At 45.8% G+C, this 18,972-nt stretch overlaps 1 long non-coding RNA gene across 1 annotated transcript in view; it reads left to right on the top strand.

The window, feature by feature from the left end:
• The first annotated feature begins 1,104 nt into the window (after nt 1-1,104).
• Nucleotides 1,105-18,972, top strand: part of LOC132597510 (uncharacterized) — a 119,175-nt gene continuing 101,307 nt past the window's right edge. Inside the window, exon 1 of the long non-coding RNA XR_009564419.2 lies at nt 1,105-1,188. This is a non-coding gene — a long non-coding RNA (uncharacterized lncRNA). The remainder of the gene's footprint in view (nt 1,189-18,972) is intronic.

An 18,972-nucleotide genomic window follows, 5' to 3' on the forward strand; every position in this document is an offset into this window, starting at 1 on the left:
CACTCTCAGACTGGTTTCCTAGCTCCTTTGTATTGAATAGCTCTTGGAATTTCTATAGCCTGAGGCTTCGTTGGACACTCTTAAATAAATTTCTCTTAAGAGTTTTTGCATGAAATTTGACAACTTTCTTCATGCAGTCTTCATCTCCCCTTACAATGGACCTTGATCTTGCTTTCACTACTACCAATACACACTTAAGCGTGGACAAATCCTTTTCTCTGTGGTTCAACCAAGAGAGATTGTGTGTGTGTGTTTGTTTGTTTTTTTTTAAGAAATTTTACTTTGAAATTAAGTAAACAAGAAAAATGAAAGAACACAGACCTTAAGTTTAGAGAGCATTTGTTTCCTGGTGGGCACAACTTACAGTCTCCCAGTGCATAGATGAATCACTAAACAAGTATTTATGGCGCTCCTCTAAGGCCTAGCACTGGACACAGGGGATTCAAAGATAAATAGTGTGGAGGCTTTGGTCTCAAAGAGCTCCTGGTATATGCAAAAAGCAAATGGGAAAATGCTTTAAAATATAATGTGATAAATGCAACAATGGAGGCACATAGCAGGTGGGATTTTTCAAGAGTTAAGAAGGTCCCAGATCCCTTCCTCTATGAGTTGCTCTCTGGAAAGCCCCATCCCAAAGTCTCCCTCTTCAGTTTTGGCCACCACATTCTTCTTTATTCAATAAATACATAACTTCATGTGATTTAATTTGCATACCTTTATAAGGCTTTATCTAAACAAATATAATACATCAGAAAAAGAGTCCTTGAGTAGGCTATATCTCCTTTTTTGACTTGAAAAATATGCCTGCTTCTTTGAGGAAACAACAGGTGAAGAGTAGCCCCTATCCTGTGATATCTGCTTACTTCTGGAAGAATCTGTGCTTTGCCCTCAGGTTCCTCTGGGAGGAACACCGAGTTCTCTTGGTCACCGGTGTTCCCTCCTGCTAGCTGTTTCTGGCAGGAGAAGGAAGGAGCCCTGGTCAGTTCCAGAAGGGACACCTCCCCTCTGGCCACCCTACAGAAAGGTCAGAGAACCTCACTGAAAATATCATCTTCATTCTTTGCTCCCTTGATCCAGTTCTGGGCTGAAAGGAGGAACAGAGACATGAAGAGCCCTGGCGCTGAGGTGGAGGAAGGTGGGGTGATGCTGCGGAGAAGGTGGCTGCTGCCCTGGAGCTTTCCTGTGCAGGTCCGCGTGGGTTTGTGAGGTACATGGGGCAGGGAAGATGGCACTGTGTCGGCTCCTGGGCCTGTCCACATCTGTCTCTGCTTCTCTCACTTCTTCTGTTTCTGGTGGCTGCCTGAAGAGAGCTATAGATGACCTCAGGGTGGGGAAGGAAGGAACTCTCCAGAATTAGGGGAGATACCTTTATGCCTCAGGTTGGGGTGCTGAACTAGGGTCCCCTAGGAGCAGATGCTTAGAATTAACTCTCAATTCCATGTGCGAAAAGAGGATGGAAAAAGAAAGAGCAGTAAGTTATCCACTTCTATCCATTTTAGGAAGGACCCTAATAGAGACACCAAAAAGGCTCCTGAGTGCCTCTTACCCCCTTCCCCCTCCCAACTACTGACAAGAGCCCTGGTGGACATATACCCTGAGAAAACCATAATTCTAAAAGAGTCATGTACCACAATGTTCATTGCAGCTCTATTTACAGTAGCCAGGACATGGAAGCAACCTAAGTGTCCATCGACAGATGAATGGATAAAGAAGATGTGGCATGTATATACAATGGAATATTACTCAGCCATAAAAAGGAACGAAATTGAACTATTTGTAGTGAGGTGAATGGACCTAGAGTCTGTCATACAGAGTGAAGTAAGTCAGAAAGAGAAAAACAAATATTGTATGGAAAGCAGAGAAGGGCAGAGGGGAGGAGGAAGAAGTTGCTCCCTGGAGGTTTTCATCTGAAGCTGGGTGCTCTCACTGGGGTGCCTGGGTGTCCTTCAGCACCTGAGAACCTACGAGGATTTGATGCCTCCCTGGTACCTAGCTGGTTCTCAGTTTAACCTTGCCCAGAAATAGAGAACAGTCTTAACTACTTTCAATTGAGCAACAGATCATTGAAAACCCAGCCTCGCTCTGAGTCTCCTTCTGGAGCGCACATACCTTCAGCAGAACTTCTTCTTGGGACATGTGTGGATTGGCCAGGCCTGGGAGGCCGAGATGGATACCACCACATGGTTTTCTGGCGGCTACACTGGGGTCATCTAGCCAGCTCCCCCAAGAGACGCCTGGAATAATAATGCTATATTTGTCTTTTCCTACTGTCATTCTATTAGTGTTTGTGTCTGACCCCAGAAGCTTTCAAAAACAGCCAGCACCATTCCTCTGATCCTAACTGGGAGAAAAAAGTGCCTCAAAAAGCAAATCACTTCTCTGGTTGCAGGCTTCTGGCTCAGGAGGCTGCGGACTAGGCCTTCCCTGGAGCTTCCCAACACTGTAGCCTCCCCAGGACAGCTTTCCAGAGCCCTTCCATGGGGCTGAGCTCCAGGGAAGGTAATGAGGATCCTGGTTAGTGGCTTGTGGAGAAGTTGAATGTTCTGTATTTTTCTTAGTCTTGGAGTGAAGCAGGAGGAATGAGCAGGGGCTGAGCCTCTAGAAATATCCTCTGTGACCTGAAGATGTGCACACACATTGGCATTAGAGAGGGAAAACTAATCTTCGAGCAGAGTCTCATTAAGCCTCCTTACAAGAGAATTCCCCTGTTGTGGAAAATTGACATTCTGCATGGTATTTTGAAGTTAATCTGTTAGAACCACATTTCTTTTACTTTCAAAATAACTCTTCTTTTGGAGGGAAAGAATGCCTTTAGTCATGTTCCTAATTTTAAGAGGCTCCGCTGAGTGTTTTTCACTGGTTGAATTATAACAAGACCAGTGAGGTCATTGTCAGTGGATTAATTATAGCAAGGCTGGTGAGAAAATTCAACCTCCTTTGATAAACACACTTTAACTCCTTTAAGTGAACAGTTTTCTACAGCAAACATTGCAACACATGTTGACTCCCATAATGGTCTCATGATTACAAGTCTTAGGAATTCTTAAATGAGTCAATATTACAGGAAAGTTCTTTGCCTTTATTCACAAACAGACTTAGATGGAAACTCAACTTTATGATGACAAGATGCCGAAAAAGTATGGATTTAACCTAAATTTTGTATCTGATATGTAAATGTTTTCTAACATTTTCACCTATCTAAGCAAAGGCCCATGCCGACTCCAGGTTTTACATCCCCAAGACACTTGTGCCAATAGTTTCTTTATTTAAAGTTCTCTCTTAATGCTGTTTTTTTTTTAAAATTAGGTGCCATTTAATCAAAGCTGAATAAAATAATTTGAGGCTTATTTTTTTTTTATATATATATATATATTTATATTTCCATATCCAGCAGCTATTTGCTGAGCAAGCTACTCTGCAATACAGTGGGGTAGAATTGGAAAAAGCTGGAAGCTTGCCTTGGAAGGAAGAAAAGTAAGGTGGCAGCTTTCTTCAAATTTGATCCTCTCTTGTGTACCACCTGAATATGAAGGACTTCCTTGTGAGGGAGCAAACCCTAGAGAACACGGAAGCATAGCATCTTAGAATCAGAAGGTGCAGTATGGCGTTTTTTGTCTAATCCTTGTCTAATGTATGATTTTGTCTGAACTGTATCCATAGCGGGACTCCCCATGAGCACAGCACCCACCCGGGGGCCTGGCACGTAGTGGGTGCTTAACAAATACTGAATGATTAGGAGGATCAATGAGCAACCTCTCTAGCTGGAGGCAGAGCTCACCACCCTCCCAAGCTGCCTGCAGTGTCTGCGCCTGTGAGGACAGATCTATTCCCTCTAGCTATAACTAGTTACGACTCTTGCCAGTGGGTGCCCCATCTGTCTCCTCCGGGCCCAGGATACTGAGTGACAGTGGGACGATTAAGAGAAGAGTGATTCAAAATCATCCTGGAGATGGAATAGATGGAATGTTGGGTGACAGGCTGGATATACTCTGGCTTGATGTGTTGACCACTTCTCAGACCAAAGAGCTCAAAGCATTGTCCCTCTCATCACCTCATGGGTCCTCCTGATTTCCCATGGGAGAGCAAGATGGTTCTATTTCACTAGACCAGCAGTTGGCACATTTTTTCTGTAAAGAGCCACAGAGTAAATATCTTAGGATTTGTGGGCCGTGCAGTTTCTATCACAACCACTTAATGGAGCCATTGTCATGTGAAAGCAGACATAAACAATAGGTAAACAAATGAGTGAGGTTGTGTTACAATAAAACTTTATTTATAAGGACAGGCCCACAGGCTCTACTTTTCCTTAGACTGTAAGGTCATGAAGCAGACAGTGTGTCTGTTTTTGCCTTGAGAGGGAGTGTTCGGTAGTGGTTAAGGGCGTGGTCTGGGATCAGACAGTCAGTGTCCTACCACTTCCTAGCTGGGAGACATAAGCACATTGCTGAATTTCTCTGTGCCACAGTGTCCTCATATATAAAGTGAGGATAATAGTAGTGTCTACCTCATAGGGAGATATAAGCAAAGTGCTTAGAACAGCGTCTGTACCTAAAAACCAGGTAGTGAATGTTAGCTAGATCTCCAATACTTGGCACAATGAAGATGCTCAATAAATATTTATGTCATGAATCTGTGGCCCAGGAAGGCAGAACATCTTGTGATGCCCCAGAGTGGGGTGGGAGTGGCACCGCATCATGAACCGCAGAGCTGACTTCCAGACTTTTCTGTCCTGTCTTCCTGAAGCCTTTAAAGCTGTGACAAGCTCTTGTTATGAAGACTTCAAATTATTTACAGTCTCGTCATTCTCTATAGGTCAACTTGTTTTTGTAAGTTCATCACCTTCACCCTCCCAACCCTGGAAACCATCCTAAGGGATGAGGGTTAGGAAAACAACCTTCGACTTCTAGGTTGTTCTGTGTGTGTGTCTGTCCCCTACCTCTTCATTGGCCTCCACATCACCTTTTCCAAGGTCCAGCCCAGTAACAGTGTCAGGGGAGTGGGGTGAGGTCTGGGTAATGGGGCGATGGTGAGCAGAGCAAAGATGTACACAGTCCAGGAAAGTGGGTCTCACCCTCAGTTGAGAGCTTCCTGCCACACCTGCTCCATACCTCCCGGAGTGCCTGGATGGGGAGATCCAGCCGGTGAGGACCTCCATTTCCACAAAGAGTTGAAGGATGAATTTCACACCCTTCTTAGCTTTCAGGGGCTTGCCATCTTTGCACCTGAGGAGCTGTTGATAATCCCTTTTCCTGCCCTTCTCAGTTCCTGTCTGTTCAACACCGCCGCCCCCCCCCCCACCCCCAGCCACCACCGCCAGAGGATTGGGGCAGAGAGTGAGGTGGGTGGGATCTGGCCCTCCTGTAGTGTGCTGGCATCTCCCTAGCCTGGGCAGATGGGGGAAGCCTTAGGCAGCTGACAGATCGGGAGAGGGTGAGCAGAGTGGGAACGCTGGGAGCTCGGTTTTGCAGGGTGGAAGGACTCGGGCAAGCTCCCGAGGCTGCATGTGAATGGCACTGGGGGACCCTCTTGGAGAGGACTCCTCCTTGGGTGAGGAGGGGGCCCAAGCAGCCACGCCCAGCTCTCACCGAGGCGAGTCTCCCCCTCTCTGCACAGCGGACTCACACTCACCCCAGGCGGGGCTGCGGAGAAAGACACTTTCCTTGCAAGCTCCAAGCTCCTCCAGTGCCCCGTGTAAGGTGTTAACAACGTCTCTGCTGTATTTTCCATATAGGCGCCGACCCTCCCTCACTCTCAAAGGTCACCAGAGGTGGGCTTGCAGCTGGTGAATTGCCAGGCAGCTTTGCTCTGAGGTGGCTGTGATTTGCCACAAACCAACCTAGCTGAGCTGAAGCCTTTGCAGTCAGCTGTTTCTGTATCCAGGGAAGGACATGGGCCACATGCACCGCGGTGGTCTTTTTGCAGGGCCCTGAGAGTGAGTGTCCCCTCACATTTTTGCACTCTTGGTGCCACACTTGCCTCCCCTACTTCCTGCACTTCTTTCTGAACTGAAGGTCCCGGGCAGCCGGACCACCAGCTGGACTCCTAGAAGGCCTCGGGGGGTAGAGGGGAGGCGCCGCCTGCCATAGGGTTGCTTTGTTGCAGCTGGAGAACAGCCACCACCAGGGCTGGTGGGGGTGAGGACAGCTCATTCGCTCTGGTTCGGGGTTGCATGAGGTCAGTGTGACCAGGGCTGAATGATGGCTCCAGGCTCTGGCCACTGATTCTTCTTCATTTCCTCCCCAGATCTTAAAAGAGCAAGGCACAGGCAAGGGAAGAGCCTAGAGGACTTGGAAGATAGGGACTGTGAGTTTGGGTTTGTCTTGAGAAGGAAATGGCTTGTACTTTGCCCATTGGTGCCCTGACTGGTTGACTACAAGCATCTCAAGTCTTTCTCTTCCCCATCTCCAGCATGGCCTCCTAATCTGGGGTCACTGAATGTTGCATGGGCTTTGGGAAGCCTGTGGACACATTGGCATGTAATGTGTATGCTTGTGTGTGTGTGTGTGTGTGTGTATTTTACTGGGGAGAAGCCTGCGGCTTTCATCAGATTCTCAAAGAGGTCAGTGGTCCCCAAAGGGTTAAGAAACACTGATGATTTGTCTGTTGAAGCAGAAAATTGTTCTGGGGAATTTGGGCTGGAGAGTTCTTTATCTAAGGACAGAGCCTTGTCTTGGAGATAAGTGGAAATAAGGGACTGGAGCCAGGGGACTTGTTAGAGCCATATGGCCCGTGTCCCTGAGCCTCAGAACTCCCACTGTGGGGTGTCTGAGAATTCTTGTCACACCTTTCCCTAAATATTTATTACTTTTGCCCTTTATCACTGTGTTACTAAAACAAAACAAAACAAATAAAAAACATCAACTTACCTCAAGAGAATGAGAAGACAAGCCACAGACTGAAGGAAAAATATTTGCAAAAGATACAAGTGATAAAGGACTACTTAAAATATACCAAGAACTCTTAAAACTAAACAAGCAGAAAATGAACAATCTGATTGAAAAATGAGTCAAAGACCTGAACAGACACCTCACCAAAGAAGATATAGAAGGCAAATAAGCATATATAAATATGCTACGCCTCATACGTCATCAGGGAAATGCAAATTAAAACAACAAAGAGATACCACTACACACATGGGAGAATGGCCCAAATCCAAAACACTGACAACGCAAATGCCGGCGAGGGGTTGGTGCAATAGGAGCTCTCATTCATTGTTGATGGGAATGCAAAATTGTACAACCATTTTGGAAGACACTTTGGCAGTTCTTATAAAACTAAATACACTCTCACCATATGATCTAGCAATCACGCTCCTTAGTATTTGCCCAGAGTTGTTGAAAACCTATATCCACACAAAAACCTGCACATGGATGTTTATAGCAGCTTTATGCATAATTGCCAACATTTGGAAGCAACCAGGATGCCCTTCAGTAGGTGAGTGGATATACGGTGATATATCCAGACAATGGAATATTATTCAGCACTAAAAAGAAAGCAGATACCAAGTCATGAAACAACATGGAGGAAGCGTAAATGCATATTACTAAGTGAAAGCAGCCAATCTGAAAAGGCTACGTATTACATGATTCCATCTATATGACATGATGGAAAAGGAAAACTATGGAGACACTGGAAAGATCAGTGGTTGCCAGGGGGTGGGGAGGGATGAATACAGAGAGCACAGAGGATTTTTAAGGCAGTGGAAATACTCTGTATTTTAGCTTGCTTCAGACTCACCTGGAAGGCTTGTTAAAACATCGATTACGAGGCCCCCTCTCTGGAGTTTCTGATTCAGTAGGTCTGGGGTGGACCCCAAGAATGTGCCTTTCTAGCACATTCCCAGGTGATGATGATGCTGTTGGTCTAGAAACCACACTTTGAGAACCGCTGCTCTTTACCAAATATTTCAATATCTTAATACCTTGCACACTCCTAGTTGAATATCAAGACTTGGAATAAGAATTACTTTCACTTCCATTTCACAGATAGGCAAATGGAGGCTTCGAGAGGTGAAGTAACTTGCCATGGATCATACCAGCGGATGATGCGGGGGCTCTTGAATTCAGTCTTCCTCACCCCGAAGACCGGCTCTCTCCCTGAGTTCCAGTCTCCCAGCGCTCTCGGGGCCGGCAGAGGTCTGGGCAAGTGGCTGACCCCCTCTGGGGAGCCCCCAGGGCTGTGACAGGCTGGAGAGGAAGCCAGAGGCGATCTGGAGCCCTGCCCTCTCCTGCTGGGGGCTCGCCGTCTCTTGGCTGGCCTGGGGAATGCTCTCGATTCCTGAGCAGCTTGGCACTTGCTTCCCCAGGCCCCCTCCCTCCCAAGCAGCAGCTGTGAAGTTGACGAATTACACTAAACTGTGATGCCTCCTCGGGAGCCTGTTCCAGGATGTGCTGCGATGGCTTCCTCAGAAGGCGACAGGCACGTGGTCTGCAGACGAGCCTCTCGCTCCCTCGCTCAGCCCAGCAGCTGCTCAGAGGCAGTGTGGGCCCTGAGTGGCCCACGGGGGGAGCCTATTAGAGCCTCAACACTGAGAAAAGCACAGCAGCCATGCTCTGTTAAATCTGGTGGGGGGCCTGCTTAACAATGGGACAGGCCCCAGGAGTCCCAGCTCTGCTCCACCCTGCCTCAGTCTCCATCTTGGCTCTCCCTCTCCCTGCCCCTCAGTCTCTTCCCAGAGGAGCTCTGGGCCTGAGTGACTCTGCGTTTCTGCCTGGAGTTGATAAGAGTGTGGCTGGACGGGTGCGGTGAGAGCCCAGGTGGGAAGCAAAGCCGAGGGAGGTGTTCTCTACACCGCCTAGGCGGGGAATGGGCGTGCTACGGGTCATGATGCTGACAAGGATGCCGGATGCTCTGGGCAAGAGGAGGCTCTGCTCTGGAACTTGCACTTTAGAGGGTCCCACTTTTCCAGCCGTAACCCTTCCCAAAGAGCAAGGAATCCTTGGTGCCGTGAGGATATGCCTATCCAAGCCCCATGACTCCCTTTCTTCGCCATACTTCAGGTACCTGGGAACCTGCAATACTTTGCTCAAATGGCCCCAAGCGGGCTTAGAGTGTCTGCATAAGCTTCTACCCCAGCATATCTTTAAAAGAGTGGATTGTGTCATTGGAAGGTGTGCACAGAACTTGGACGTGTGGGCTGGATGTCCACGTGTGTGTGCGTGTGTGTGTATGTGAGGTCCCTTAAGGGTGAGTCAAAACCCAGTGTGGGAAGAGGTGGAGGCAGTCTGGAGGGTGGAGGTCATCTTTCCCCATAACTCCACGTGCCAGAGCAGAACTCCAAGGAGCCTGCAAATTCTAGATTTAAACTTTCCAGGCTTACGAAGCTATATGTGTCAAGGATAGAGTATATTTTATCTCACAGTTTGTTAGCTTGATTTATAGCTTTGACTGTCTTGTTCTTGGCCCTGTAAGTGTTACGGGTGTGCCCAAGTGAAGGTGGTGATGAGAACAGGCTCCAAAGGCCTCCCCGAAGCAGCCAGGCCAGGCGCCATGCTTTCAGACTATCACATACAGTGTCAGTGAAAAGAGCAAAACTAGGTAATGCTCCGAGTCCCGAGGAAAACACTCACTTGTCTTCTGGGATGAGAATGATGCCAAGGGTGCTGGTGAGCTGGCAGAAGCCCTGTGACTCATGGTCTTGTGAGGAAAAGGCCCTAATCTAGTTACACCCTCCTCGACCTTTGACCACAACCTTGGCCGCACCGTTGACCCAAGGTTCTCTGGTTCTCTCCCTTTGGAATCTGGTGCTTTTGTCTTTTCCCCTTCCTAGTTGTTCTCCCTGTGTGCCCGCCACTCTCACTCCACCACAGACAAACCATGAATTGTACAGTCACTCTCAGGAGGGAGCAGATCACCAGGGGAGGAAGCCTCTTTCTCCTACGTGGCGCTCCCCTACATGGTAAAGACCTCTGCTGGACTTGGCAGGGTTAAGAACAGTGCTGCCAGAGGGCTTATTTGGGAGGGGGAGTAAAAAAGAGAGTCCACCACTGTGATTTCCAGGTGGCCTTGCTATTGGCAAAGAGTGGGAGAAGAGGAGACAGTGTGAGAAGTCCCTTCTTATACTTATCAGAAACCAGACATGCACTTGAAGGACGTTTCCTGAGTCATGATCTTGACCTCCATCTCTGTCATCTCTACATCTATATCTCTCTCTATTGCTCTGTCTCCGTATCTATCACCTCTCTCTCTCTCTCTTTTTAAATCAAATATGGGGTTTTAGCATTTTTACTGAATGTCTACTCTATTCTATGCTGCGTGCTGTGTTATTACATTAGTCAGTCCTTATGAGAACCCTGTGAAGTATCATCCCCACTTTATAAATGGAGAAACAGACTTTCAGAGGTGAAACAATTGGCCCGAGGGCACATAGCTCAGAAATGGTAGAATTTGGGCCCAAGTCCATGTCATCTGACTTTGAGTTTCGTGTTTTTGTGCTGTTGCTACTGAGGGAAGATTGTCCCGAGGTGCATTTCTTCTTTTTTTTTAAATCAGGAAGGAGAAATGCCGCCTGCAGTGTTTGCTTATCTCTCTTCAGCAGCATTCCCAGGGGGTCTGGGTTCCCGGCTCTGAGGAGCTTGATGGGAGCCGGGCACCATCTCTCTCTCGCTGAGCTGTCTGCGGACTTGGCCCATCTGCTAACGCAGCGCCTTACTACCCGCACTGCTGTCTGGGTGTGCCCCGCAGTCAGACTGCACAGGCCGGCTTTGACAAAGCGACAGAAGCTGTAAAAACAGCTGTTTGACATTCCCTGCTGCTTTTTAAAACGAAACAACCAACAAAGAGGTTGACTGAATGCAGAAAGTACCCGTGTTTTCATGTGGATGCAGATAGTTTTACTTAGAGAACATTTATTTTCCTCTTTCCTTACTCTTGTCCCTAATTATTTACCTACCCAATCATTACCTGCTCTCCTCCCCCCCACCTCTTTCCCTCTACCCTTTTCTCTCTCCCTTCCCTCTACCTTCCCTATTTCTTTCCGTTAAAAAAACTTCCTGCTTCCGTTTCTATGTCTTTTTTCCACCTAAATTTTCTTCTCTCCAAGGGCATTCTATTTCTCTTTGCTCCTTCTTTTTTGTACCTTCCGTGTTTTGTATATTAATTCACCTCTGTAAGCTTTGGGCACATCCCATCCCAAACGTGTAGTTTTATGAATTCCAGTGTTAGTTTTATGATATCCAAGGTGTCTTCAGTTAGCCCAAGGTGGGGCAGGAAATTCTAAAACAAAATGAACCAACCCCCCAGCCATCATTTAACTTAGATAAAGGCAAGTATGCATGAAAGTGTGCGTGAGAGCACAGGATGTCTGGAATAAGTGGTAGTCCCCTCTGGTCACTTCCATTGCTTCCACCCACAGCAGCTGGGAGAGTTGCTCTCATTTTCAGACTTTCACTTTGGGATTGTTGATGAGGATGCATTGGACTGTGGTTCCTTTATGGTTCAAAAGCACAGTCCTATCCAGCCAACTGTTCCTCACACAGACTCTCCTTCCCTATAGGGAGAGGAGTTCCAGGTTTCGAAGTACACACGGACAGAAATAGGTAAATCACAGGCACTTAGCTGAACAATTAAAGGCAGTTTGGGGACTTCCCTGGTGGCGCAGTGGTTAAGAATCCGCCTGCCAATGCAAGGGACACGGGTTCGAGCCCTGGTCTGGGAAGATCCCACATGCTGTGGAGCAACTAAGCCTGTGCGCCACAACTACTGAGCCTGCACTCTAGAGCCCACAAGCCACACCTACTGAAGCCCGAGCGCCTAGAGCCCGTGCTCCGCAACAAGAGAAGCCACTGCAATGAGAAACCCGCACACCACAACGAAGAATAGCCCCTGCTCGGTGCAACTAGAGAAAGCCCGCGCGCAGCAACGAAGACCCAGTGCAGCAAAAATAAATAAATAAATACATACATACATAAAATGCAGTTTGACCAAGCTTAACATGCAAGATGGACTTTTACACCATGTGGTCGAGTCCGCAGACAGCTCAGCGAGAGTGATCCCCCATCTCAGGTTGTCTTGTGTTAGTGATGAACTCTCCATGTATCTGTTCTCTCTTCCTACTAGTTTCTCCAGATAAGTAACTTGAGGGTAGGAAAAACATCTCAAGCGGTTCTTATTGATCATGCGACTTTCCTTATATTTTAATGGGTTCCCAAGTATGAATGAAGGAGAGAATTAAGAGAGTTAAAGCCCCAAGTAGTAGTTACATCACTTACAGGGTGTGGAGGGAGCCATTCTCTGGGGTGATGGTTCACAAGCTTCGGTGGTTCTCAGACTCACTGAGCAGTTTGTAAAAAGCTGGACAGATGCCCAGCCATATTGATTTAAAATCTCCCAGGGATGCTGGTGCAGACCAAGATTTGAGAATGACTTGCAAAACCAACTCTGCAGACTGGAAATATCACATAAATTTTTTTTAAAAAAAATTTTTTTTAAGAAAAGGAAGTTTCCTAATGAATGTTGAAAAAATACATACTTAATACGTTCTGAGAACATAGACACACACACGTACACACAAATAAAAGTTGTAACTAACAAGAATACTCACAAATGTCAAATGCAAAATTGGCTGTCTAATTTGAGCTGGTAGGTTTAATTCATTTATAATTGATCTTCGGTTTATTTTCAGCTCTGGCCTGTTTGCATTTGACCTTCCTACCTGTCTTCCAGTTCTCTGCTCTTTCTGTTTTTGCTCATTCACTGTTGAGTGAATGAGTTTTGCTTATTCACTGTTGGATTTTTATAGCCCTGGGGAACACACTTAGACTACCCGGGTCAGGCTTCCTCACTATGGTTGTTCAGGACACCACCTGCCTTCCTCCTGCCTCCTGAGAGCTTGTCTTGATGTGTAGCACTATCCTCACACTTTACTCCTTTAATCAGTGTTTAAGAGGCAGAATTAAACATTTAAAATAGTCTCGTCATTCCTTATACTTATTTAAAAATCCAAAGTGTAAATTAAACAAATAAATGTATGGCTTATTCCATATCCCAACTGACTCAAAATATCCTTTAGATGCTGGAAACGAGATTAGAAAGCCACCTCTGAAGTTGAAAAAATAGGATGAGTTTAGAATACACATAACTCATCCACTATGAGTCTGTCAATGTATTTCCAGTGAGTTTAGACCAATTTGCAAATCTCCTCAAGAAACAAGGATGTCTTCCCAAATTAAAATGTGATGTGAGGAAAAGTCATATAATTAACTGTAACATGTTTAAAGCAGTGTTGTCAAACAGAAGGTGGGGTACTGTCTTGGGTCCAGATACAAAGGAACCCTAAGTAAGACTTTTTTCAGCCCATGCACCTGCTATTCCATCTCCTTTGTACATGTATTCTTAGAATAGAGAATGACTATATGCAAATAGAACATATGTTCTAGAACAGGACAAAATTTCTAATAGAAAATTTCAAATTCTATACTTGACTTCTTTTTTTTAAAGTCTTCATTAGAGTATAGCTGATTTACAATGTTGTGTTGCTTTCTGTTGTACAGCAAAGTGAATCAGTTATACATATATTTACTCTTTTCTAGTTTCTTTTCCCATATAGGTCATTACAGAGTATTGAGTAGAGTTCCCTGTGCTCTACAACAGGTCCTTATTATATACTTAACTTCTTGACCTGGCCCAGTGGGTTTTAATTCATTTATATTTTGACTCAGATTTCTTGTTCTTCACTAGTTTTTCCACACTTCTGTAATTATTCTGATTAACCATTGCTTTAACTTCTGTTCTGAGATTGGCCTTTGGAACTAGTTTCAATGTAAAAAGTCAACCTCATAGAAGCAGACAGTAGAATGGTGGTTGCCAGTGGCTGGGAGGTTGGGGAAACAGGGAGAGGTTGGTCAAAGGGCACAAATTTCCAGTTATAAGGTGAATAAGTTCTGAGAATTGAATGTACAGCATGGTGACTACAGTTAATAATGCTGTACTGTATACTTGAAATTTGGTGAGATCTTAAGCATTCTCACCAAAAGAAGGGGAAAAAATAAAAAGGTAACTATGTGAGGTGATGGATGTATTAATTAACTTTTTAATTAATGATTAATGATTGTGGGAATCATTTCATAATGTGGACATATATCAAATCATCATGTTGTACACTTTGAATATATCACAACTTTGTTAATTATACCTCAGTAAAGCTTGCACCCTCAGAAATAGAGTTTTAGTATCTCCAAAGGCCTTCAACTCCCTTTGCCCTAGTTCCTCACACACCACATGGGAGTTGTTGGCCAAGCCCATGTGAAGAGGGGCTCCCTGGAGTCTCTGGGGAAGAAGGCAGGGTGGCCAGCTTTTCCTTTAAGTTCTAGAAATGCAAACTTTTTGAGAGCTGACTATGCCTTTGCATTCTCAAAGCAGGATATACAAGAAGAAGAGCCCCATTTGGAAGCAGGTGTTGGGTCACACCTCAGCGTGAACAGCCATGTATTGATCTTCTCCCCAGTCACTAGACAGGAAACAGTTTACAGAGTATGAGGAACTTGTAGGTCTAATTAGAAGAAGAGAAGCAAAGGGGACAGTGCCAGCCAGATTATAAATTAATAGCAAGTCGTTAAAAAATAATAAAACAAATAATTATTATCACTAATAAAGAATTATTTAAAAATGATAACCAGGCATCATTCTATGCATTTTACATACATTATTTTAATTCTCAAGAAAATTCCAGAAGATAGGCACTAATCTTATCATCATTATACAGACAAGGAAACTGAAGCACAGAGTGGTCAAGTAACCTATCTAAGGTCACACAGCTACTAAGTAGCAGAACGGGGACTCCAACTCTGATTCCAGGGTCCATATTTTTGACCAGTATGTTATACTATTTTCTATGTACCATGGAGTAGGGAAAAGCCGACATTCAAAGTTGTGACAGGCCTAGGGGTTAGCTCTCCTAGATACTGGGCTTAGATTACCATGACCAGTTCAGGCCCCAGCAGATGCTGGGCTGTTGCTGCTGAAACACTCCCTGCCCTGGTCGGGATGGGCCCAGAACCAAGTAGGCCTGAGGCCACAGTGCAGGACAACAGTGCCTGGGACACATCTAGGAAGTACGCAAGCTGATAGCCTCTTCATTTCCTCGCTTCATTTTAACTTTGTACAAAACAGCTGCTCTTTACAGATGTATAATTTGATTGATTGCTTGAAACCAGAGTTCAAAAATCTTAAAGGCAGTGCCAACATTTCTATTTAAAAGGGGCTTACGATGACAGTCTGTTTTAGAGGAGGAGGCAGGCTAGGGGACTTGCCTTGGAGCTGTTTTGAACAGTAAGTCCTGGTTCTACCTTAAATAGTATGTTTGTTTGGCGTAGCTTAGGGGCTGATGGAGATCTGGGGGGACTAATATTCCTTCCTCAGGCCATTCCTGGGTCTGCCTTGGTGTGAGCTGGGTGTTGCAGTGTGATGGCAAGCTTGTGCCCTCAGAAATGTAGAACAGTGAGGCAGTCCTGGGTGCCCAGAATCCTGGAGCTTCTCTTCTGAGAAACAGGGGCATGGCTAGTGTGTCTGAAATCTACCCGGCTGGAGAACCTAACAGGAAGAGGTGAGGAATCTGTACTCTGAGATGGGAGTGTGCTTAGTGATCAAGAGCGGATAAAATTCCATTAGAGGTAAATGTTGTCAGACAGCAGGCTGGAAAGATATATTTTAAGCTGAGAAATTACTTAATAAATTCAGACCAACACTCTGTGACATTTCCCACTAGACTTTAATGCTGTTTACAAATTCCAGAGAACACCCTGAGTCGTTTCTGGCATGGGCTTATGATTTATTTCAAAGGAAAATGGGACAGAGTGTGTGGGTTTGTGTTTAATGTGAAAAGGGATTTGGAGATGAAAAGTCAACTGGCGTGAAACATTGCAGGGCAAATGCGAAGTAGTGGAGCCTGTGGGTGGCCTTGGAGCATGTAATAGGGTATTGAGAAAGGAAGGGGCCTCTCACCATTCCAGTGGCCATCAAATAGTTCCATTTGTACAGGCCAATAATGCATTCAAGAGGATGGGTTTGGAGGGAATGCAAGATCCAGGGTTTCTGAAGCACTTCAACTCCAAAGACTTTCATATCAAGAATAGGCAGAGCTTCTGCCCTAGGGAAGGGAGGCCAGTTATAGTTCATTCTCCACCCAAGTCAATATTTAGAGGACATGACCTTCATCTGCAGTGAGATGGACCAGAGAGAGGCATTTCGAAAGAAAATAAGACCTTGGGCTGAGAACATGAAGGAGGATCTGGGAGCAAATTTTCCACGTCTGATGCTCTGTGTTTCTTGGAAACATAGGGATGGATTAAGTGACCTTGTGACTTAATCTCCATGTGGTACAGAGACCACACAGGGGTCAGGGAAGGGGATGTATCCCCAGTCAGCTGCTAGAGCTGTCCAGGGGACAGTGGGTTCAAGCACTGAGTGATGAGGGAGGAGCCATGTGGGGTAGGCTGGCGGGGAGGGGACAAAATGAAGAAAGATCTTCTTTCTCCCTTTCTGTCTCTCCCCTTCTCCTCAGGAATCTCCCAGGCCCATTCATCTTGCTTGCCACGGAGTATGTGGTTTGAATGGGAAACGAAGACAGTGACAGCCACCATCTCTCTTGAAAAAAAAAAAATGACATTCCATTTGGTTTTGGAAAATACACAATATTCCACTTATAAAATATTCAATCACTGTCATTAATCCTCCCGCCTGGGCTGGCCCTGTCCCACTTAGTCATGACCTACAGACTTTTATTTTTTTTCAATTTGGAGCTTTTTATTTGTTGTTTTTAATACGATGGGAAGTGATTTCTCCAATACCTGACCATGGATCATCAGTTGCTACAGTTATTGCTTTGTCTGTTGCTCCTGTCTTTTTATTTTTATTTAGTTATTTATTTTTTAATTGGGGTATAGTTGTTTTACCATGTTGTGTTAGTTTCTACTGTACAACGAAGTAAAGCAGAGTTCTCTGTGCTGTACAGCAGGTTCTCATTAGTTATCTATTTTATGCATATTAGTGTGTATATGTCAATCCCGATCTCCCAATTCATCCCACCCTGCCACCCCTTGTCCCCTTGGTGTCCATACTTTCGTTCTCTACATCTGTGTCTCTATTTCTGCCTTGAAAGCTGGTTCATCTGTACCATTTTTCTAGATTCCACATATATGTGTTAATATACCATATTTGTTTTCCTCTTTCTGAATTCCTTCACTCTGTATGACAGTGAGCTATAGACTTTGGCTGCGGCCACAGGTCCAGGAACCACTCAGACTTCTCTTGTGTGGACAATATCATTAGAGGCTTGAGGGTCTTCTGTTCTGAGAGTTGAGCTCTCCAGGTTAGGGGTCTGGGTCTGTAGGGGCCTTCAAAGCAATCTCTAGGCCTAGAGGCAAAGGTCTCCAATTGACCCAGCCTCCTGTGACTGGGCTGAGGACTTATAAAGAAGTCTGGGCCTTGATAAATTAATTCCTTTTAATGTAACAAAGGGCAACAGCTCCAAAAGTCCTTTTCCACTCTCCAAATTTCAAATGCCGTAAGAAGTGGACCATCTTCCTCATCTTGGGCTGGCCTGCCATTCTTTTTCTCCTTCTTCAAGTTTTTCTCTCACACCTTCCTCTTCTGTTCTCATTTTTTTTTCTTATTGTTTCAACATTTATTTATTTATTTATTATTATTAAAAAATTAATCATAGAATCCCAACATGTCAGAGCTGGAAGAGAATTTAGGAAACACCAAATCCAATCCCCTTATTTGACAAGGGATGAAACTCAGGCCCAGAAAGAAGTTAGTAGATATTTTCCCCAAAGTCTTCAAAGCAACAGCTTCCTCTTCTATTCCCCACACCATCCCTCCAGAGGAGTACTCAGTTTACCAGGAACCTAGGCTCGTTGGCTGGGAAGCGCTCCTGCCCTGGCGTCCTGAGGTTCCCCCCTTCACCTGCTGCAGTCTCAGATGACCAACAGAGGTCCGAGGTGGGCGAGCTGGCAGATGACCAATCCTTTCCACTTCCTGGGACGGTTTTCCAGGATTACTCTGCTTTCTGCTAAAAGACTCTTCTTGTCGAAGCCTTTTTTCCTGCCCAGACTCTCAGCTCTCTGCATGTCAGAGAGCTCTCTTGGTTTCATATCTTGGGCTGCACTAACCTACCTCCTCTAGGACTTACCCCAGGATGGATGTTCTCTACCCTCGGCTCAGGGGTCTGTGAACCTGCTGCTGCAACCCCAGGACACTCCTCCCCTCTCCCCACTCCCTTTGCCTGCCCGAGACACTGCTCAAACTTCACCAGAGCTCCAGATTGACTTGAATTTGGCATTTGGTGAATGTTCCCCAGGAGTCTTTAGGAGGGAACTTCAAGCTTAAAAAGGTCGGGAGAAGAGGAGGGTATTTTCCTCTGGGGGAAAACCAGATACCAGATGAGGATAGCGCTTTGGTCCACACAACTCTCCCACGAGCCTGACCCCTGAGCCCCAGGGAGAGCCATTGACATTCCTGCTGTTGCAACGTTCCCTTCACTGTTGGAGAGACTGCCTGGGACTGGATTGGGAGCAGTCTGTGGGTGACTGTCCTTAGCGCCCAGCTGCTGGCCCCAGGCTCTTGCTAAGGGTAAGGATGTCTCCTATGGGGCAGGCTGGACAGATACCCCTGATGCTCCCCCTGTTCCCATCCCTTCAGGTCCCTCCAAAGGCTACCTAGGCCCAGAAGTCTTAGGGCTTGGGGTTGGGGCCAGCCCAGAATCACAGGGTTGGGGACATCTTAGGAATCATCAACTCTTTCATATTGAGGATGAGGAAACTGAAGGGCAGGAAGATGAAGTTACTCCAAGTCCTGCAGTTTGTTGGTGATATGGCCAGAGCACAAGTGATACCCTTGTTTTTGGGGATGTAAGGGTCCATCGCCAACACTACCTCTGTGAGCTTCCCAACAGCTCTGTGAGGTCAGCAGAACAGGGAGATCACCCCATTTTCTCAGATGTGGAAAGAGTCCTGTCCAGTGCTCTGAGACCAG

The sequence above is a fragment of the Globicephala melas genome, chromosome 1 (genome assembly GCF_963455315.2).
Source record: "Globicephala melas chromosome 1, mGloMel1.2, whole genome shotgun sequence".
In the NCBI taxonomy this organism is placed as follows: Eukaryota; Metazoa; Chordata; class Mammalia; order Artiodactyla; family Delphinidae; genus Globicephala; species Globicephala melas.